Here is a 20,383-nt window from a genome sequence, read left to right as displayed (position 1 = left end):
AACGTGATGAATTATAAGAGAATGATGTGAAAGCTAAATGAATACATGTTGTTATGGCTATAAAGAATGAATGTAAGGAAATAATGATGATAAAGATGAGATTTGGGAATGACTGTGTGTGGCCGAAATGGTCGATAAGCCAAGTTTGAGGACGGAAGTTTCTTCTCTTGTCGTGATGCAGATGTGGGGATGCTGGAAAGGCACACTCTCCTTCGTATTGTTTCCCCCACATTCTTCTCTGGTTGCAAGGTAGAAAGGCACACTCCTTCGATGTGAAAGGCACTCTCCTTCGTATATCCTCCAGGAGAAGGTGGAAAGGCACACTCCTTCGATGTGGAAAGGCACTCTCCTTCATTTTATGATCCTTTTGGAGATGCGCAACCTAGAGACCAATGTTTGGGTTAGCTACCAGATGTGTTGGGTTTCTGGCAAAATAGCCAACACGTGAGCTCACGGCCAGTAGGATAGACATTCATCATATGCATATGTGTGCTTTGTTTGCTATGCCTTAATTGGGAATGCTAATTGATATATCACCTGCTACTTGATAATTTCTACTGTATTATCTTTCATTACTGTGCTTGAACTTGTTTGGTGTTGTTCCTGTTGCATTTGGATGGTGGAAGGGATGGAGGAATGGAGAAATGGTTTGGTGATAGGTGTGGATTGAAATTGAGTAAGTTAAGTAGATTTAGAATACCTACCCCTGTTTATGGTTTTTTGTTTAGTAATTAGGTTGGATATTGATATAACGAAGTTCTAGATTGCCTATGGCATCCTCAGGACCTTATTATTTATACGCGTGGCACTATTTACCATGCTGAGAACTTCTAGTTCTCATTCCATATTGTATTGTTGTTTTTCAGAAGCAGGTCGAGAGGCTCGCTCACTAGGCGTCTGGATCCTGGAAAGCGAAGTAGTCCTTAAGTGTATTTTGGCTTCTGGCTGTATATATGTACATATGTGTTTAGCTTACTCTCCAAGTAACTTATATGCTACTCCCTCTTAGAGGTTGAGGAGAGATAGGAGTTATTTTGATATTATAGTGTTTTTGGACATTTTGAGAGAACACTTATGTATGTTTATATGTATATATATACCCTCCGGCCAGCCTTAGCTTCGCAGGCTGAGTCAGGGGCTAGTTATGGCTGCTTCCTTCGTTGTCCTTTATTCTTTTTGCTTATCTTTATCATGTTTCTATTAGGTTTCTTAGCACGCAAGTATTTCCTTTCCTGAGCGTTGCGCTTTTTATTTTGCGATTTTGTTTTACCATTTTTCAAGGCTCCTAGTTAAATATCTTTTTCTTTATTATATATATATTACTATTTCTTAGAAGTCGTAATACCTTACTATCTTAGTCTTATGACTTAAGCATAATACTAAGTATGGTAGGGTGTTACATTATGGTATAACAGCAGTTCGTTCCTATATGATCCTGAGACGAACTGATTATGCTTCTGTTGCATTCTCTGTGTATGTGTCTAGTGCTATTAGAAAATCTAATCCAAATAAATATGGTAACAATGGAAACAATGCGTAAGGTCCTAATGACGCTTTCCTCCTTCCTGAAGGTTCATCCTCCGACCTTCAGAGGAACCTCGAACCTTACTGATGCGGATAACTGGGTACAAGCCATTGAGCAAGCATTATAGGCTCAGCATGTTCCTGAAGAACAGTGGGTTGAGTTGAGACCTACCAGCTACAAGGTGAAGCTCAGCATTGGTGGCAGGGCGTGAGGTGCATTCTGCAGCCTGATGGGGTTGTAATCTCTTGGGAGTTGTTCCGAGAGGAATTCTATAAGAAATACTTTCCCAGTTCACCCAGAAATGCTAAGGAACTTGAACTGCTTCAGCTAAAACAAGGTCAGATGACCATCACTGAGTACACTAGCAGGTTTGAGGAACTGTGCCGTTTCTCACGGATTGTCAGGGAGCTCCTGAGGACTTTGCTGAGTGGAAATGCATTAAGTATGAAGGAGGCCTTCGGAGCGACATTCAGAGCTTTTTAGCACCTATGGAGATCCGGGTGATTTCTGAACTTGTGAACAAGAGTCGGATAGCTGAAGAATGTGTGAGGAATGCAGCTGTGGCAAAAATGATAACCGGGAGTCCCACCAAAGAGATCACCATCAAAATTTGGCACCAAGGAGTCAAGAATTCAAGAGGACTGAGAACTACCGACCAAATAGGCAGCATAAAAACAAGCAAGGTTTGTGTTACCGGTGCGGATCACCTAGGCATCTAGTTAAGGACTGTCCTAATCCTCGTGGTGGAAACTCATGATGCAGATAGATCACAATCACTAGGTTAAGGTAAATGCAATGATTGGATTTGAGATGCAATGAATTATTCTAGGATACCATCATTACTCATAGTCAAAGATAGAGAAGAAAGACCTAGGTTAAAACTTAGAACCAAACTAAATTATTCCGAATAGGGTATTATCGTCAAAGCCTGCAGATCTTAGTGAAGTTTTTAGTTGGCGTTAGATGAATAATCAAGACTCTTAGAGATAAGTGAATCAGGGGAATGGAACAATAGTCTATTCACGTAAGAGGGCCCAAGATGATGGTGGGTCACAAGAAGGAAAAGGTAAACTGAAACTGATACCTGAAATTTTATTTGCATATAGGAAGTGAGACATCACACTAATCCATATTATCAAATGTTTTTGGTCCGGTTTTCTTTCTTGAGATGCATCTAAATTCTTCTTCTTGTGCATTCTATTATTTTGATACAACTCTGATTGACCGTATATAAAACTCTTTCTATTTTCTCACGAACATTGTTCACACTATTCATTTGTCTTTCAAGCTTAATATTTCTTTGAAAATCAACTCGAGCCTTATTAGTATTGCGTATGAATCCCAACTGTAACCAGAGAGACGTTGATTTCTTAGAGCAAGACCTTTGAATGCAAAACGAACTTGTGACATTACTAGGGAATTTAGAGCCTTAATCCTCACCGATCGTATCGCTCATGACTAAATAGATGCAGTGAGGTACACCGTGGGAATGAATTACCAGGATCCGATGAAAGCCTTTGAGCCATAGAAAGAAGATTGACCTTCATTCCAATGCTCGTATCACTTGAGCCTAACGAACCGTTTAGGGAATGACTACGATGTATTATTGAAAAACTTAAGATGCATGCGGATGCAACGTCGTGAGGTTGTGATAGATGCCCTAAGCAAGAAGTTTCTAAAAGATTCTTGGACGTTAATTCCAAAGGAGAAAATGTTAGATGAGTTAAATTTCTAAGTTGGAAGAATGAGAGTGTTGGAAGTGTTGGCCTAAATCCATTGCTAGGTTACAACATGGAATCGATGAGGTACGGGACGTGTAACGAGATAATAAGGAGCCGTCAAAGATGTTGAAGACTGGTAAACAAAAGGAAATTAAGAAGAGATTTATATGTCCAATGCCGAAATAGAGATCATAGAGTCAAGGACTTAGGGAGCGCAATAATGGTGATAAGGAGATACTAAGAGTATTGAGGCATGTTGAATCAGGAAGATACCAAGAGAAAGTTGTGTCGAGATTGGAAGTTAAGATGAGAAACTAGTTTCCGGAACTTACGAGACAAGATTTTTAAACTTACCCTGAAACTGCTAAGACATACCATGAATCAAAGAAGATATTTTTGGGTAGCCAGAAATAAAGAATAAAGCATAAATCGGAATGTTGCAACCATTGGAGGTCCTACACTGGGAGTAAGGAAGAGTAATTACCAATTTCGATAAAGATCGTCGAGGACTAGGATAGAGGATGGAGCTTCACAGAGCACTAAATGCCCCTGTATTACTAGAGCATCGGATACCTTAGTTCCTGAATTTGATAGCCGAGACAACAAAGAAAAAGTTACGCAAATCTGAGTTAGAATTCTTACTATGAAAGCCGACAAAGAGTTAGGCAGATTTGAGAAGAAGACTTTTCAAGCTGGAAGGAAAAGGACACCTATCTCTGAAGATTACTTCAACGACTAGAATTGGATGAGCAATCAAGAACAAGAAAGTTAAAACCCACTAAGTAAGCCTATTTTAACTTTTGGAGAGTATTAATGGTCAGAGGCGTGCCAAATAGATTTCTGCCGTAACTTTCGAATCTATTCGACGTATTCCAAATTTCGTAACTTCTGAAACACGCTTCTAAAACAAATTCATATCTTACAACCTAAGCTAGTTAAATGAAAGAACATGGACATTTCGAGTAACGAGGCTAGCTTCAAGAAACTCTAACTATACCGAAGGACTACCCACATCTCTTTTCAGAAAACAGAATCTGAATTTTGAGGGCAAAATTCCTAATTAGGTGGGTAGGATGTAAATCCCGCTAAAATCGGTAAATAATTACTCAATAATTCGAATTTTAATTAGGAAAGTAAAAAATGCAAAACTAATATCAAAATAGGATAGAGCTCGTCGAAACGAGAATTTTGATACCAATTTCGAAAATTTGCCCCAAAATTGGACCGAAAAGACTGAACCGGTTGAACCGGGGTCCAAATTGGACCCGTGGGTCCAACCGGACCTGTACTTAAAAAGGGGACAGAAGCTCTTCTTCCCCATTCTGCATCCAGCACGCCAAGGTTGGGGGAGGAAGAGAGCTCCCTAACCCTCACTCAAACTTTAACTCTCAATAACTTTTGATCCGGAGCTCCGATTGACGAACCGTTTGCGACTACACGTTCACCGCGACGAGCTCTACGAAACCCATGGACCAATTTGGTAGGTAACTCATTATTTCCTTCTCATCCAGCTTCCCCTAATTTCGGAAATTCATGAACGATTAAGTTAAAAATTGTTCAATTCTTGTGTTCTAGGTTCAAGTTAGCTTCCGGGATTTATGGGTTCAAGCTATTGAGCATATGGTTATGGTAAGGATACCCTAACCCTAGCTTAATCTTGTATTTATTATGGAAAAACTGAAATTGGAATATGTATATATATTAGGTGTAGATTAAGTGGGTATATAAGCATTGGAATTTAATTGAGAATATTTGGAGGTTTGTTGGTGATCAAAGCTTAGTTTGTGGCTGTTTTACTTGAGCTTGGAGGGGCTGTAATTTTGTGTTGAGAGGCTGCCTTGGGTGAATTAAGTGATCGGCCAAGGTATGGTTTAAGTTTCACACGTTTAATATTTACGGTGTTGTGAAAACTTAGGTTAGAGGAACCATAGGATAAGTTGAATTGTTTGTTGTATTTAATGATTAGCCTTGTAATGTTGTTGGAATAGATTTTTTGGTGAATATATATTGGAATTATGAGGTTTGGAAGTTATTAATGGTGTGCTCTTATATTTATTTATGATGGATTAGGATTGGTGTTTGTTAATGAGGATGTAGAGTTGTATTGTGGTAGTATTGCATATGCTGTAACTAATTATGTAATGATCGGAATTGTATGAGACTAAGTTTGGGCTAAACTTGGGAATATAAGGAATCAAACTGGAAAATTTGGGACCTTTTGTTAAATATACAATTTATGACAAATTTTTAAAGTTAGGTTGTTAAATCTGTCCTGCAGCAGTAAAGGTCAAACAGGGCAGAAACTTGTTTGTCTTGCTGCGACTTCTACGATTTGAGTTTTGGAGTGAAACCAATTTTGTTATAAAATTTGATTAACTTGCTTTATTACTCTAAAACTTTAGAATTTTAAGAGTTGAGGATTGGGAGTTGTGAATTTTTGAATATTGATGGTCAAAGCTGAAAAGAAACAGATTTCAGCATGCTATGCACCAACTTCCAATGCTTGTAACTCTTAGAATTGAATAGCAATTGGGTTGAAATCAAGACACACTTGTTTCTGGATGAGGTAGGAGTTCCCAAACCAAAATTTAGCTTAATTGGAGTTTTGTAATAAAAGTTATTCAAATTGAAAGGTACTAAGCTTGTTGGTTTCTAAAACAGATTTTGACTCATTTTCACTAAAACTCCAGGTAATGTAACTTCTTCATTAAAAATGGTATTAACTCAGAACTAATTGAGAAAAAAACCTGGATGAGTAAAGTTTAACTAAATTAATTTTTAAAGTCATTGGATTTAACTTGGATTTTATATTGAATTTGAATATCACATGCTGTTGCTGTTTTATTGGTTTTATGCACTGCAGAGCAGTCACGGTTTTTCCTTTATTCCTGAGACTAGAGAAATCAGAAAATTATGATCTTTGATTTGTTAGAAAGCTTATTCCAAGATGAACGCCTGGACATAAAGTTTGCACAATTCCGAGTTCATTTATTATATTAAAAACGGAAAAGAAAATAGAGTATCGAGGATGTCTTAGTGATAGTCATGGGTTCGAGAAGTTAAAGTTTAACCTTCGTGTGATGTGATTGATTTAATGTTAGAGTTGGGTTGATTTTAAGATTATTCGATTTTAAAGAGGTTGAGAAGAGTTTGATAAATGGTTTGGTCAGGACCCGAAAAGGGTAAACATGATGAATTATAAGAGAATGATGTGAAAGCTAAATGAATACATGTTATGGCTATAAAGAACGAATGTAAGGAAATAATGATGATAAATAATGAGATTTGGGAATGACTGTGTGTGGCCGAAATGGTCGATATGGCAAGTTGAGGACGGAAGTTCCCTCTCTTGTCGTGATGCAGATGTGGGGAAGGTGGAAAGGCACTCTCCTTCGTATTGTTTCCCCCACATTCTTCTCTGGTTGCAAGGTGGAAAGGCACACTCCTTCGATGTGGAAAGGCACTCTCCTTCGTTTATGCTCCTCCTAGAGATGCGCAACCTAGAGACCAATGTCTGGGTTAGCTACCAGATGTGTCGGGTTCTGGCAAAATAACCGACACGTGAGCTCACGGCCAGTTGGATTGACATTCATCATATGCATATGTGTGCTTTGTTTGCTATGCCTTAATTAGGATTGCCTAATTGATATATATCACCTACTACTTGTATATTTGCTACTTGTATTATCTGTTCATTACTTGTGCTTGAACTTGTTTGGTTGTTTGTTCCTATTGCATTATGGATGATGGAGGGATGGAGGAAATGGAGAAATGGTTTGGTGATAGGTGTGGATTGAAATTGAGTAAGTTAGGTAGATTTAGAATACCTACCCCTGTTTATGGTTTTTGTTTAGTAATTAGGTTGGATAATTGTATAACGAAGTTCTAGGATTGCCTATGGCATTCTCAGGACCTTATTTATTATACGCGTGGCACTTTTACCATGCTGAGAACCTTCGGTTCTCATTTCATATTGTATTGTTGTTTTTCAGATACAGGTCGAGAGGCTCCTCACTAGGCGTCTAGATCCTGGAAAGCGAAGTAGTCCTTGGATGTATTTTGGCTTCTGGCTGTATATATGTATATATGTGTTTGGCTTACTCTCCAAGTAACTTATGTATGCTGCTCCTCTTAGAGGTTGAGGGAGAGATAGGAGTTATTTTGATATTATAGTGTATTTGGGGATAATTTGAGAACACTTATGTATGTTTATATGTATATATATACCCTCCGGCCAGCCTTAGCTTCGCAGGCTTAGTCAGGGGCTAGTTAAGCTGCTTCCCTGGTTGTCCTTTATTCTTTTGCTTATCTTTATCATGTTCCTATTAGGTTTCTTAGCACGCAAGTATTCCTTTCCTGAGTGTTGCGCTTTTTATTTTGCGATTTTGTTTTACCTGTTTTTCAAGGCTCCTAGTTAAATATCTTTTTCTTTATTATATATATATATATATATATATATATATTCTTAGAGGTCGTAATACCTTACTATCTCAGTCTTATGACTTAAGCATAATACTATGTATGGTAGGGTGTTACAACTTCAATTGTGGTTGAATTCAACCCCAAGTTTTAGTTCCGATCATTCGTTGACCTTAGAACTCCACTTAAACAATCATTTTTAACCATGCAAAGGTTTTGCGCCATTCTTTCTAATCAAATTTTGGTCTCTGCTCTAATGTCATAGAGAAAACAAAAGCTAATTTTCCAATCCAAGGGGTGATATAGGTATTCTTTTTAGTACAAGATTTAGCACAAATTACCCTTACAACTTCAAATTTTAGATATCTTCGTACCAAAAAGATATCATTATAGTTAAGTTAGTTGCCACAATATTTTCCAACTGTAATAACAAAATTCTTGTCAAATTTCATTTTCTTCTTAACAACATCATATTTGTGAACCATAATTATGCTATATTTGTTGTTTTGCTTGCACATTAGGCATCAAAACCATGGGTATAAAGTTCGAACAATATGAAATGTTTTCTTCCATGCATTGTAACTTGATATTCCATGGGTCAAGTTGGCAAAAGCAAATGGGAAGTTCTATGGTATCTTAAGCGTTGTTCACCATAACGTTCTCCTTTTACATTTTAACCTTGGCAAATGACCTGGATATGCTATCACTTTTGAACATAATATGCAAAGCTCTGAAATATAATACGATGTTTGAAATTTATATCATATTCTTTAGTGCACACCAACTAAACAAAATTCCTTATATGTTCAAAGAATTTTTTTTCTAATTTTCCTAATTCGCGTACTTTTATTATCCCACAAGCAAAGACATTGAATATATCGCTCTATTTTAAATTGAATTGTTAATTATTTATATATTGATTCTAGCTATTTCTTATGATTCAAGTAGGGCAAAATACACCTAATACTGGAATACCACCAACAGATATATAATGATATCACTAATGTGATGTGATACACCCTGATGATTTATAGAAATAGAATACAAAAACTTTTATTAACACGGATTAACAAGGAAATTAAAAGTTTTATACATGTCGATAAACTAAGAAAAGAAATATGTAGGCCTATTAGCTCAGTTGGTTAGAGCGTCGTGCTAATAACGCGAAGGTCGCAGGTTCGAGACCTGCATGGGCCATTAGAAGAAATTTGTTTTTTAAACCCATGAATTTTCAGAGTATAAAAATAATGGCCTATCCATGTCGAGGAGTGTTGATATGTTCTTTTTTATCTTTTATAAGTTTTTGTTCCAAGAAAGAAATTGAATTGCGTATAAAACCTTAACAACGATACGATGGAAGTTTTTAAAACATATTTCTACCAAACAATATGTATATGGACAAAATTATAGCACTTGTTATGGTACTACATAATTTTCATCCTATCAAAAAAGTTTGCCGGAACTTGTAAGGGAAATTGATGGAAGCTATATCCCAATACCCGAAAGTACATGTATTTGACAAGTTCTTTACCTTAGTAAAAAGAGCAAAACTTCTTGCAAAATTTACTTAGATTAGTGTTTTGAAATTTATACTCTTTATGTTACCAATGTAACAATCACATCCCATTCTTCCTTTATTGCTAAGAGGGCCATAAATCAAAATTCAAATGAAAGTTAAGCTCTTGCCAATCTTTTTTAAATATCTCGATGCATTCAGTGAAGGATAGATTATAAAACTTTCTAATCTTAATCTCTTTCATAAGTAGATTTCATGTGGAATGATATGGAGGAGTTTGGATTTTACAATGTCATCAAATCAAGTAAGATTTTTAGATTATTCCAGTTTTATTAGTTAAATATATCACTCAAAAAAATATTTTCTTACCTGTTGAGAGAGATAAATATTAAATAAAGACAAATAGAAAAAGAAAACTTAATGTTACTCTATGTTAATCGTTTATAAACATAGCATGCTTTAATGCATCAACCATCAACACTAAGAAAGACAATAAAAAGATGACTTCAATTGTGGTTGAATTCAACCCCAAGTTTTAGTTCCGATCATTCGTTGACCTTAGAACTCCACTTAAACAACCATTTTTTGACCATGCAAAGGTTTTGCGCCATTCTTTCTAATCGAAATTTGGTCTCTGCTCTATTGTCATAGAGAAAAAAAAAGCTAATTATCCAATCTAAGGGGTGATATTGGTATTCTTTTTAGTACAAGATTTAGCACACATTACCCTTACAACTTCAAATTTTAGATATCTTCGTACCAAAAAGCTATCATTATAGTTAAGTGAGTTGCCACAATCTTTTTCAACTGTAACAACAAAATTCTTATCGAATTTCATTTTCTTCTTAACAACTTCATTTTGGTGAACCATAACTATGCTATATTTGTTGTTTTCCTAGCACATTAGGCATCAAAAACCATGGGTATAAATTTCGAACAGTATGAAACATTTTCATCTATGCATTGTAACTTTGTATTCCATGGGTCAAGTCGGAAAAATCAAATGGGGAGTTCTATGGTATCTTAAGCGTTGTTCACCATAACGTTCTCCTTTTACATTTTAACCTTGGCAAACGAGCTGGATATGCTATCACTTTTGGACATAATATGCAAAGCTCTCAAATATAATACGAGGTGCGAAATTTATATCATATTCTTTAGTGCACACCAACTAAACAAAATTCCTTATATGTTAAAAGAATTTTTTTTTCTAATTTTCCTAATTCGTGTACTTTTATTTTCTCACAAGCAAAGACATTGAATATATCGCCCTGTTTTAAATTGATTTGTTAATTATTTATATATTGATTCTAGCTATTTCTTCCGAATCAAGTAGGGCAAAATACACCTAATACTGGAATACCACCAACAGATATATAATGATATCACTAATGTGCTGTGATACACCCTGATGATTTATAGAAATAGAATACGAAAAATTTTATTAACACGGATTAACAGGAAAATTAAAAGTTTTATACATGTTGATAAACTAAGAAAAAAAATATGTAGGCCTATTAGCTAAGTTGGTTAGAGCGTCGTGCTAATAACGCGAAGGTCGCAGATTCGAGACTTGCATGGGCCATTAGAAGAAATTTATTTTTTAAACCCATGAATTTTCAGAGTATAAAAATAATGGCCTATCCATGTCGAGGAGTGTTGATATGTTCCTTTTTATCTTTTATAAGTTTTTGTTCCAAGAAAGAAATTGAATTGCGTATAAAACCTTAACAACGATACGATGGAAGTTTTTAAAACATATTTCTACCAAACAATATGTATATGGACAAAATTATAGCACTTGTTATGGTACTACATAATTTTCTTCCTATAAAAAAAGTTTGCCGGAACTTGTAAGGAAAATTGATGGAAGCTATATCCCAATACCCGAAAGTACATGTATTTGACATGTTCTTTACCTTAGTAAAAAGAGCAAAACTTCTTGCAAAATTTACTTAGATTAGTGTTTTGAAATTTATACTCTTTATGTTACCAACGTAACAATCACATCCCATTCTTCCTTTATTGCTAAGAGGGCCATAAATCAAAATCCAAATGAAAGTTAAGCTCTTGCCAATTTTTTTAAATATCTCGATGCATTCATAGTGAAGGATAGATTATAAAACTTTCTAATCTTAATCTCTTTCATAAGTAGATTTCATGTGGAATGACATGGAGAAGTTTGGATTTTACTATGTCATCAAATCAAGTAAGATTTTTAGATTATTCCAGTTTTATTAGTTAAATATATCACTCAAAAAAATGTTTTCTTACCTTTTGAGAGAGATAAATATTAAATAAAGACAAACAGAAAAAGAAAACTTAATGTTACTCTATGTTAATCGTTTATAAACATAGCATGCTTTAATGCATCAACCATCAACGCTAAGAAAGACAATAAAAAGATGACTTCAACTGTGGTTGAATTCAACCCCAAGTTTTAGTTCCGATCATTCGTTGACCTTAGAACTCCACTTAAACAACCATTTTTTGACCATGCAAAGGTTTTGTGCCATTCTTTCTGATCGAAATTTGGTCTCTGCTCTATTATCATAGAGAAAAAAAAAAGCTAATTATCCAATCTAAGGGGTGATATTAGTATTCTTTTTAGTACAAGATTTAGCACACATTACCCTTACAACTTCAAATTTTAGATATCTTCGTACAAAAAAGCTATCATTATAGTTAAGTGAGTTGCCACAATCTTTTTCAACTGTAATAACAAAATTCTTATCGAATTTCATTTTCTTCTTAACAACTTCATTTTTGTGAACCATAACTATGCTATATTTGTTGTTTTCCTAGCACATTAGGCATCAAAAACCATGGGTATAAAGTTCGAACAGTATGAAACATTTTCATCTATGCATTGTAACTTGGTATTCCATGGGTCAAGTCGGAAAAAGCAAATGGGGAGTTCTATGGTATCTTAAGCGTTGTTCACCATAACGTTCTCCTTTTACATTTTAACCTTGGCAAACGAGCTGGATATGCTATCACTTTTGGACATAATATGCAAAGCTCTCATATATAATACGAGGTGCGAAATTTATATCATATTCTTTAGTGCACACCAACTAAACAAAATTCCTTATATGTTCAAAGAATTTTTTTTTTCTAATTTTCCTAATTCGTGTACTTTATTTTCTCACAAGCAAAGACATTGAATATATCGCCCTGTTTTAAATTGATTTGTTAATTATTTATATATTGATTCTAGCTATTTCTTCCGAATCAAGTAGGGCAAAATACACCTAATACTGGAATACCACCAACAGATATATAATGATATCACTAATGTGCTGTGATACACCCTGATGATTTATAGAAATAGAATACGAAAACTTTTATTAACACGGATTAACAGGAAAATTAAAAGTTTTATACATGTTGATAAACTAAGAAAAGAAATATGTAGGCCTATTAGCTTAGTTGGTTAGAGCGTCGTGCTAATAATGCAAAGGTCACAGGTTCGAGACCTGCATGGGCCATTAGAAGAAATTTGTTTTTTAAACCCATTAATTTTCAGAGTATAAAAATAATGGCCTATCCATGTCGAGGAGTGTTGATATGTTCCTTTTTATCTTTTATAAGTTTTTGTTCCAAGAAAGAAATTGAATTGCGTATAAAACCTTAACAACGATACGATGGATGTTTTTAAAACATATTTCTACCAAACAATATGTATATGGACAAAATTATAGCACTTGTTATGGTACTACATAAATTTTTTCCTATCAAAAAAGTTTGCCGGAACTTGTAAGAGAAATTGATGGAAGCTATATCCCAATACCCGAAAGTACATGTATTTGACAAGTTCTTTACCTTAGTAAAAAGAGCAAAACTTCTTGCAAAATTTACTTTGATTAGTGTTTTGAAATTTATACTCTTTATGTTACCAACGTAACAATCACATCCCATTCTTCCTTTATTGCTAAGAGGGCCATAAATCAAAATCCAAATGAAAGTTAAGCTCTTGCCAATTTTTTTTAAATATCTCGATGCATTCATAGTGAATGATAGATTATAAAACTTTCTAATCTTAATCTATTTCATAAGTAGATTTCATGTGGAATGACATGGAGAAGTTTGGATTTTAATATGTCATCAAATCAAGTAAGATTTTTAGATTATTCCAGTTTTATTAGTTAAATATATCACTCAAAAAAATGTTTTCTTACCTTTTGAGAGAGATAAATATTAAATAAAGACAAACAGAAAAAGAAAACTTAATGTTACTCTCTGTTAATCGTTTATAAACATAGCATGCTTTAATGCATCAACCATCAACGCTAAGAAAGACAATAAAAAGATGACTTCAATTGTGGTTGAATTCAACCCCAAGTTTTTGTTCCGATCATTCGTTGACCTTAGAACTCCACTTAAACAACCATTTTTTGACCATGCAAAGGTTTTGCGCCATTCTTTCTAATCAAAATTTGGTCTCTGCTCTATTTTCATAGAGAAAACAAAAGCTAATTATCCAATCTAAGGGGTGATATTGGTATTCTTTTTATTACAAGATTTAGCATACATTACCCTTACAACTTCAAATTTTAGATATCTTCGTACCAAAAAGCTATCATTATAGTTAAGTTAGTTGTCACAATCTTTTTCAACTGTAATAATAAAATTCTTATCGAATTTCATTTTCTTCTTAACAACTTCATATTTGTGAACCATAACTATGCTATATTTGTTGTTTTGCTAGCACATTAGGCATCAAAAATCTTGGGTATAAAGTTCGAACAATATGAAACGTTTTCTTCTATGCATTGTAACTTGGTATTCCATGGGTCAAGTCGGAAAAAGCAAATGGGTAGTTCTATGGTATCTTAAGCGTTATTCACCATAACGTTCTCCTTTTACATTTTAACCTTGGCAAACGAGCTGGATATGCTATCACTTTTGAACATAATATGCAAAGCTCTCAAATATAATACGAGGTGCGAAATTTATATCATATTCTTTAGTGCACACCAACTAAACAAAATTCCTTATATGTTCAAAGAATTTTTTTTCTAATTTTCCTAATTCGCGTACTTTTATTTTCTCACACGCAAAGACATTGAATATATCGCCCTGTTTTAAATTGATTTGTTAATTATTTATATATTAATTCTAGCTATTTCTTCTGAATCAAGCAGGGCAAAATACAGCTAATACTGGAATACCACCAACAGATATATAATGATATCACTAATGTGCTGTGATACACCCTGATGATTTATAGAAATAGAATATGAAAATTTTTATTAACACGGATTAACAGGGAAATTAAAAGTTTTATACATGTTGATAAACTAAGAAAAGAAATATGTAGGCCTATTAGCTCAGTTGGTTAGAGCGCCGTGCTAATAACGCGAAGGTCGCAAGTTCGAGACCTGCATGGGCCATTAGAAGAAATTTGTTTTTTAAACCCATGAATTTTCAAAGTATAAAAATAATGGCCTATCCATGTCGAGGAGTGTTGATATGTTCCTTTTTATCTTTTATAAGTTTTTGTTCCAAGAAAGAAATTGAATTGAGTATAAAACCTTAACAACGATAAGATGGAAGTTTTTAAAACACATTTCTACCAAACAATACGTATATGGAGCAAATTATAGCACTTGTTATGGTACTACATAATTGTCTTCCTATCAAAAAAGTTTGCAGGAACATGTAAGGAAAATTGATGGAAGCTCTATCCCTAATACTTGAAAGTACATGTTTTTGACAAGTTCTATATACCTTAGTAAAAAAAGCAAAACTTCTTGTAAAATTTACATAGATTAGTGTTTTGAAATTTATACTCTTTATGTTACCAACGTAACAATCACATCACATTCTTCCTTTATTGCTAAGAGGGCCATAAATCAAAATCCAAATGAAAGTTAAGCTCTTGCCAATTGTTTTTAAATATCTCGATGCATTCATAGTGAAGGATAAATTATAAAACTTTCTAATCTTAATTTGTTTCATAAGTAGATTTCATGTAGAATGATATGGAGGAGTTTGGATTTCACTATGTCATCAAATGAAGTAAGATTTTTAGATTATTCCAGTTTTATGAGGAGTGCTAGGGGGACAGCAACTTTTGTGATTTTAGCCATCAAATAACCATCAATAATGATTTTAATGGTGTGAGATTGGTGTGAGATTTCATCCAATGACTCACTTTTCTTTGCTGTTACATGCTGGCCAGAATTTAATAAAGTTGCTGGCCCCCTAAACTTTTCCCAGTTTTATTAGTTAAATATATCACTCAAAAAATTGTTTTCTTACCTATTGAGAGTGATAAATATTAAATAATGACAAACACAAAAAGAAAAGATAATGTTACTCTCTGTTAATCGTTTATAAACATAGCATCCTTTAATGCATCAACCAACAATGCTAAGAAAGACAATAAAAAGAAGACTTCATTTGTGGTTGAATTCAACTCCAAGTTTTAGTTCCGATCATTCGTTGACCTTAGAACTCCACTTAAACAACCATTTTTTGACCATGCAAAGGTTTGGCGCCATTCTTCTAATCAAAATTTGGTCTATACTCTAATGTCATAAAGAAAACAAAAGCTAATTATCCAATCTAAGGGGTGATATTGGTATTCTTTTTAGTACAAGATTTAGCACACATTACCCTTACAACTACAAATTTTAGATATCTTCGTACCAGAAACCTATCATTATAGTTAAGTTAGTTGCCACAATCTTTTTCAACTGTAATAATAAAATTCTTATCGAATTTCATTTTCTTCTTAACAACTTCATATTTGTGAACCATAACTATGCTATATTTGTTGTTTTGCTAGCACATTAGGCATAAAAAATCATGGGTATAAAGTTCGAACAATATGAAACGTTTTCTTCTATGCATTGTAACTTGGTATTCCATGGGTCAAGTCGGAAAAAGCAAATGGGGAGTTCTATGGTATCTTAAGCGTTGTTCACCATAACGTTCTCCTTTTACATTTTAACCTTGGCAAACGAGCTGGATATGATATCACTTTTGAACATAATATGCAAAGCTCTCAAATATAACACGAGGTGCGAAATTTATATCATATTCTTTAGTGCACACCAACTAAACAAAATTCCTTATATGTTCAAAGAATTTTTTTTTTTCTAATTTTCCTAATTCGCATACTTTTATTTTCTCACAAGCAAAGACATTGAATATATCGCCCTGTTTTAAATTGATTTGTTAATTATTTATATATTAATTCTAGCTTTTTCTTCCAAATCAAGCAGGGCAAAATACACCTAATACTGGAATACCACCAACAGATATATAATGATATCACTAAAGTGCTGTGATAGACCCTGATGATTTATAGAAATAGAATACGAAAACTTTTATTAACACGGATTAACAGGGAAATTAAAAGTTTTATACATGTTGATAAACTAAGAAAAGAAATATGCAGGCCTATTAGCTCAGTTGGTTAGAACGTCGTGCTAATAACGCGAAGGTCGCAGGTTCAAGACCTGCATGGGCCATTAGAAGAAATTTGTTTTTTAAACCCATGAATTTTCAGAGTATAAAAATAATGACCTATCCATGTCGAGGAGTGTTGATATGTTCCTTTTTATCTTTTATAAGTTTTTGTTCCAAGAAAGAAATTGAATTGCGTATAAAACCTTAACAACGATACGATGGAAGTTTTTAAAACACATTTCTACCAAACAATACGTATATGGAGCAAATTATAGCACTTGTTATGGTACTATATAATTGTCTTCCTATCAAAAAAGTTTGCCGGAACATGTAAGGAAAATTGATGGAAGCTCTATCCCTAATACTTGAAAGTACATGTTTTTGACAAGTTCTATATACCTTAGTAAAAAAAGCAAAACTTCTTGTAAAATTTACATAGATTAGTGTTTTGAAATTTATACTCTTTATGTTACCAACGTAACAATCACATCCCATTCTTCCTTTATTGCTAAGAGGGCCATAAATCAAAATCCAAATGAAAGTTAACTCTTGCCAATTGTTTTTAAATATCTCGATGCATTCATAGTGAAGGATAAATTATAAAACTTTCTAATCTTAATTTGTTTCATAAGTAGATTTCATGTAGAATGATATGGAGGAGTTTGGATTTCACTATGTCATCAAATGAAGTAAGATTTTTAGATTATTCCAGTTTTATGAGGAGTGCTAGGAGGACAGCAACTTTTGTGATTTTAGCCATCAAATAACCATCAATAACGATTTTAATGGTGTGAGATTGGTGTGAGATTTCATCCAATGACTCACTTTTCTTTGCTGTTACATGCTGGCCAGAATTTAATAAAGTTGCTGGCCCCCTAAACTTTTCCCAGTTTTATTAGTTAAATATATCACTCAAAAAATTGTTTGCTTACCTATTGAGAGTGATAAATATTAAATAAAGACAAACACAAAAAGAAAACATAATGTTACTCTCTGTTAATTGTTTATAAACATAGCATCCTTTAATGCATCAACCAACAATGCTAAGAAAGACAATAAAAAGAAGACTTCAATTGTGGTTGAATTCAACTCTAAGTTTTAGTTCCGATCATTCGTTGACCTTAGAACTCCACTTAAACAACCATTTTTTGACCATGCAAAGGTTTGGCGCTATTCTTCTAATAAAAATTTGGTCTATACTCTAATGTCATAAAGAAAACAAAAGCTAATTATCCAATCTAAGGGGTGATATTGGTATTCTTTTTAGTACAAGATTTAGCACACATTACCCTTACAACTTCAAATTTTAGATATCTTCGTACCAAAAACCTATCATTATAGTTAAGTTAGTTGCCACAATCTTTTTCAACTGTAATAATAAAATTCTTATCGAATTTTATTTTCTTCTTAACAACTTCATATTTATGAACCATAACTATGCTATATTTGTTGTTTTGCTAGCACATTAGGCATAAAAAATCATGGGTATAAAGTTCGAACAATATGAAACGTTTTTTTCTATGCATTGTAACTTGGTATTCCATGGGTCAAGTCGGAAAAAGCAAATGGGGAGTTCTATGGTATCTTAAGCGTTGTTCACCATAACGTTCTCGTTTTACATTTTAACCTTGGCAAACGAGCTGGATATGCTATAACTTTTGAACATAATATGCAAAGCTCTCAAATATAATACGAGGTGCGAAATTTATATCATATTCTTTAGTGCACACCAACTAAACAAAATTCCTTATATGTTCAAAGATTTTTTTTTCTAATTTTCCTAATTCGCGTACTTTTATTTTCTCACAAGCAAAGACATTGAATATATCGCCCTGTTTTAAATTGATTTGTTAATTATTTATATATTAATTCTAGCTCTTTCTTCCGAATCAAGCAGGGCAAAATACACCTAATACTGGAATACCACAAACAGATATATAATGATATCACTAATGTGCTGTGATACACCCTGATGATTTATAGAAATAGAATATGAAAACTTTTATTAACACGGATTAACAGGGAAATTAAAAGTTTTATACATGTTGATAAACTAAGAAAAGAAATATGTAGGCCTATTAGCTCAGTTGGTTAGAGCGTCGTGTTAATAACGCGAAGGTCACAGGTTCGAGACCTGCATGGGCCATTAGAAGAAATTTGTTTTTTAAACCCATGAATTTTCAGAGTATAAAAATAATGGCCTATCCATGTCGAGGAGTGTTGATATGTTCCTTTTTATCTTTTATAAGTTTTTGTTCCAAGAAAGAAATTGAATTGCGTATAAAACCTTAACAACGATACGATGGAAGTTTTTAAAACACATTTCTACTAAACAATACGTATATGGAGCAAATTATAGCACTTGTTATGGTACTACATAATTGTCTTCCTATCAAAAAAGTTTGCCGGAACATGTAAGGAAAATTGATGGAAGCTCTATCCCTAATACTTGAAAGTACATGTTTTTGACAAGTTCTATATACCTTGGTAAAAAAAGCAAAACTTCTTGCAAAATTTACATAGATTAGTGTTTTGAAATTTATACTCTTTATGTTACCAACTTAATAATCACATCCCATTCTTCCTTTATTGCTAAGAGGGCCATAAATCAAAATCCAAATGAAAGTTAACTCTTGCCAATTGTTTTTAAATATCTCGATGCATTCATAGTGAAGGATAAATTATAAAACTTTCTAATCTTAATTTGTTTCATAAGTAGATTTCATGTGGAATGATATGGAGGAGTTTGGATTTCACTATGTCATCAAATGAAGTAAGATTTTTAGATTATTCCAGTTTTATGAGGAGTGCTAGGAGGACAGCAACTTTTGTGATTTTAGCCATCAAATAACCATCAATAACGATTTTAATGGTGTGAGATTGGTGTGAGATTTCATCCAATGACTCACTTTTCTTTGCTGTTACATGCTGGCCAGAATTTAATAAAGTTGCTGGCCCTCTAAACTTTTCCCAGTTTTATTAGTTAAATATATCACTCAAAAAATTGTTTGCTTACCTATTGAGAGTGATAAATATTAAATAAAGACAAACACAAAAAGAAAACATAATGTTACTCTCTGTTAATTGTTTATAAACATAGCATCCTTTAATGCATCAACCAACAATGCTAAGAAAGACAATAAAAAGAAGACTTCAATTGTGGTTGAATTCAACTCTAAGTTTTAGTTCCGATCATTCGTTGACCTTAGAACTCCACTTAAACAACCATTTTTTGACCATGCAAAGGTTTGGCGCTATTCTTCTAATAAAAATTTGGTCTATACTCTAATGTCATAAAGAAAACAAAAGCTGATTATCCAATCTAAGGGGTGATATTGGTATTCTTTTTAGTACAAGATTTAGCACACATTACCCTTACAACTTCAAATTTTAGATATCTTCGTACCAAAAACCTATCATTATAGTTAAGTTAGTTGCCACAATCTTTTTCAACTGTAATAATAAAATTCTTATCGAATTTTATTTTCTTCTTAACAACTTCATATTTATGAACCATAACTATGCTATATTTGTTGTTTTGCTAGCACATTAGGCATAAAAAATCATGGGTATAAAGTTCGAACAATATGAAACGTTTTTTTCTATGCATTGTAACTTGGTATTCCATGGGTCAAGTCGGAAAAAGCAAATGGGGAGTTCTATGGTATCTTAAGCGTTGTTCACCATAACGTTCTCGTTTTACATTTTAACCTTGGCAAACGAGCTGGATATGCTATAACTTTTGAACATAATATGCAAAGCTCTCAAATATAATACGAG

The 20,383-nt window shown here is 33.5% G+C and overlaps 1 long non-coding RNA gene and 4 other non-coding genes across 6 annotated transcripts; all 5 read left to right on the top strand.

Moving 5' to 3' along the window:
• Positions 1 to 4,565: 4,565 nt before the first annotated feature.
• On the top strand, positions 4,566 to 7,525 carry LOC140179528 (uncharacterized). 2 transcript variants are annotated; one of them, XR_011873025.1, is made up of 4 exons: positions 4,566 to 4,726; positions 4,822 to 4,875; positions 4,952 to 5,110; positions 7,239 to 7,525. It is a non-coding gene; the product is annotated as an uncharacterized lncRNA (long non-coding RNA). The 2 variants fall into 2 exon arrangements; XR_011873024.1 differs by lacking the exon at positions 4,952 to 5,110.
• Positions 7,526 to 8,788: 1,263 nt separating this feature from the next.
• TRNAI-AAU (transfer RNA isoleucine (anticodon AAU)) lies at positions 8,789 to 8,862 on the top strand. Its single transcript has one exon. It is a non-coding gene; the product is annotated as a tRNA-Ile (tRNA).
• Positions 8,863 to 14,503: 5,641 nt separating this feature from the next.
• TRNAI-AAU (transfer RNA isoleucine (anticodon AAU)) lies at positions 14,504 to 14,577 on the top strand. Its single transcript has one exon. It is a non-coding gene; the product is annotated as a tRNA-Ile (tRNA).
• Positions 14,578 to 16,591: 2,014 nt separating this feature from the next.
• TRNAI-AAU (transfer RNA isoleucine (anticodon AAU)) lies at positions 16,592 to 16,665 on the top strand. Its single transcript has one exon. It is a non-coding gene; the product is annotated as a tRNA-Ile (tRNA).
• A 2,010-nt stretch (positions 16,666 to 18,675) lies between these two features.
• On the top strand, positions 18,676 to 18,749 carry TRNAI-AAU (transfer RNA isoleucine (anticodon AAU)). Its single transcript has one exon. It is a non-coding gene; the product is annotated as a tRNA-Ile (tRNA).
• The last annotated feature ends 1,634 nt before the right edge of the window (positions 18,750 to 20,383 follow it).

Source organism: Arachis hypogaea, chromosome 15 (genome assembly GCF_003086295.3).
Source record: "Arachis hypogaea cultivar Tifrunner chromosome 15, arahy.Tifrunner.gnm2.J5K5, whole genome shotgun sequence".
Lineage (NCBI taxonomy): Eukaryota > Viridiplantae > Streptophyta > Magnoliopsida > Fabales > Fabaceae > Arachis > Arachis hypogaea.
The sequence above is the reverse complement of the archived record's forward strand: the minus strand, read 5'-3'. Positions and strand labels throughout refer to the sequence as shown.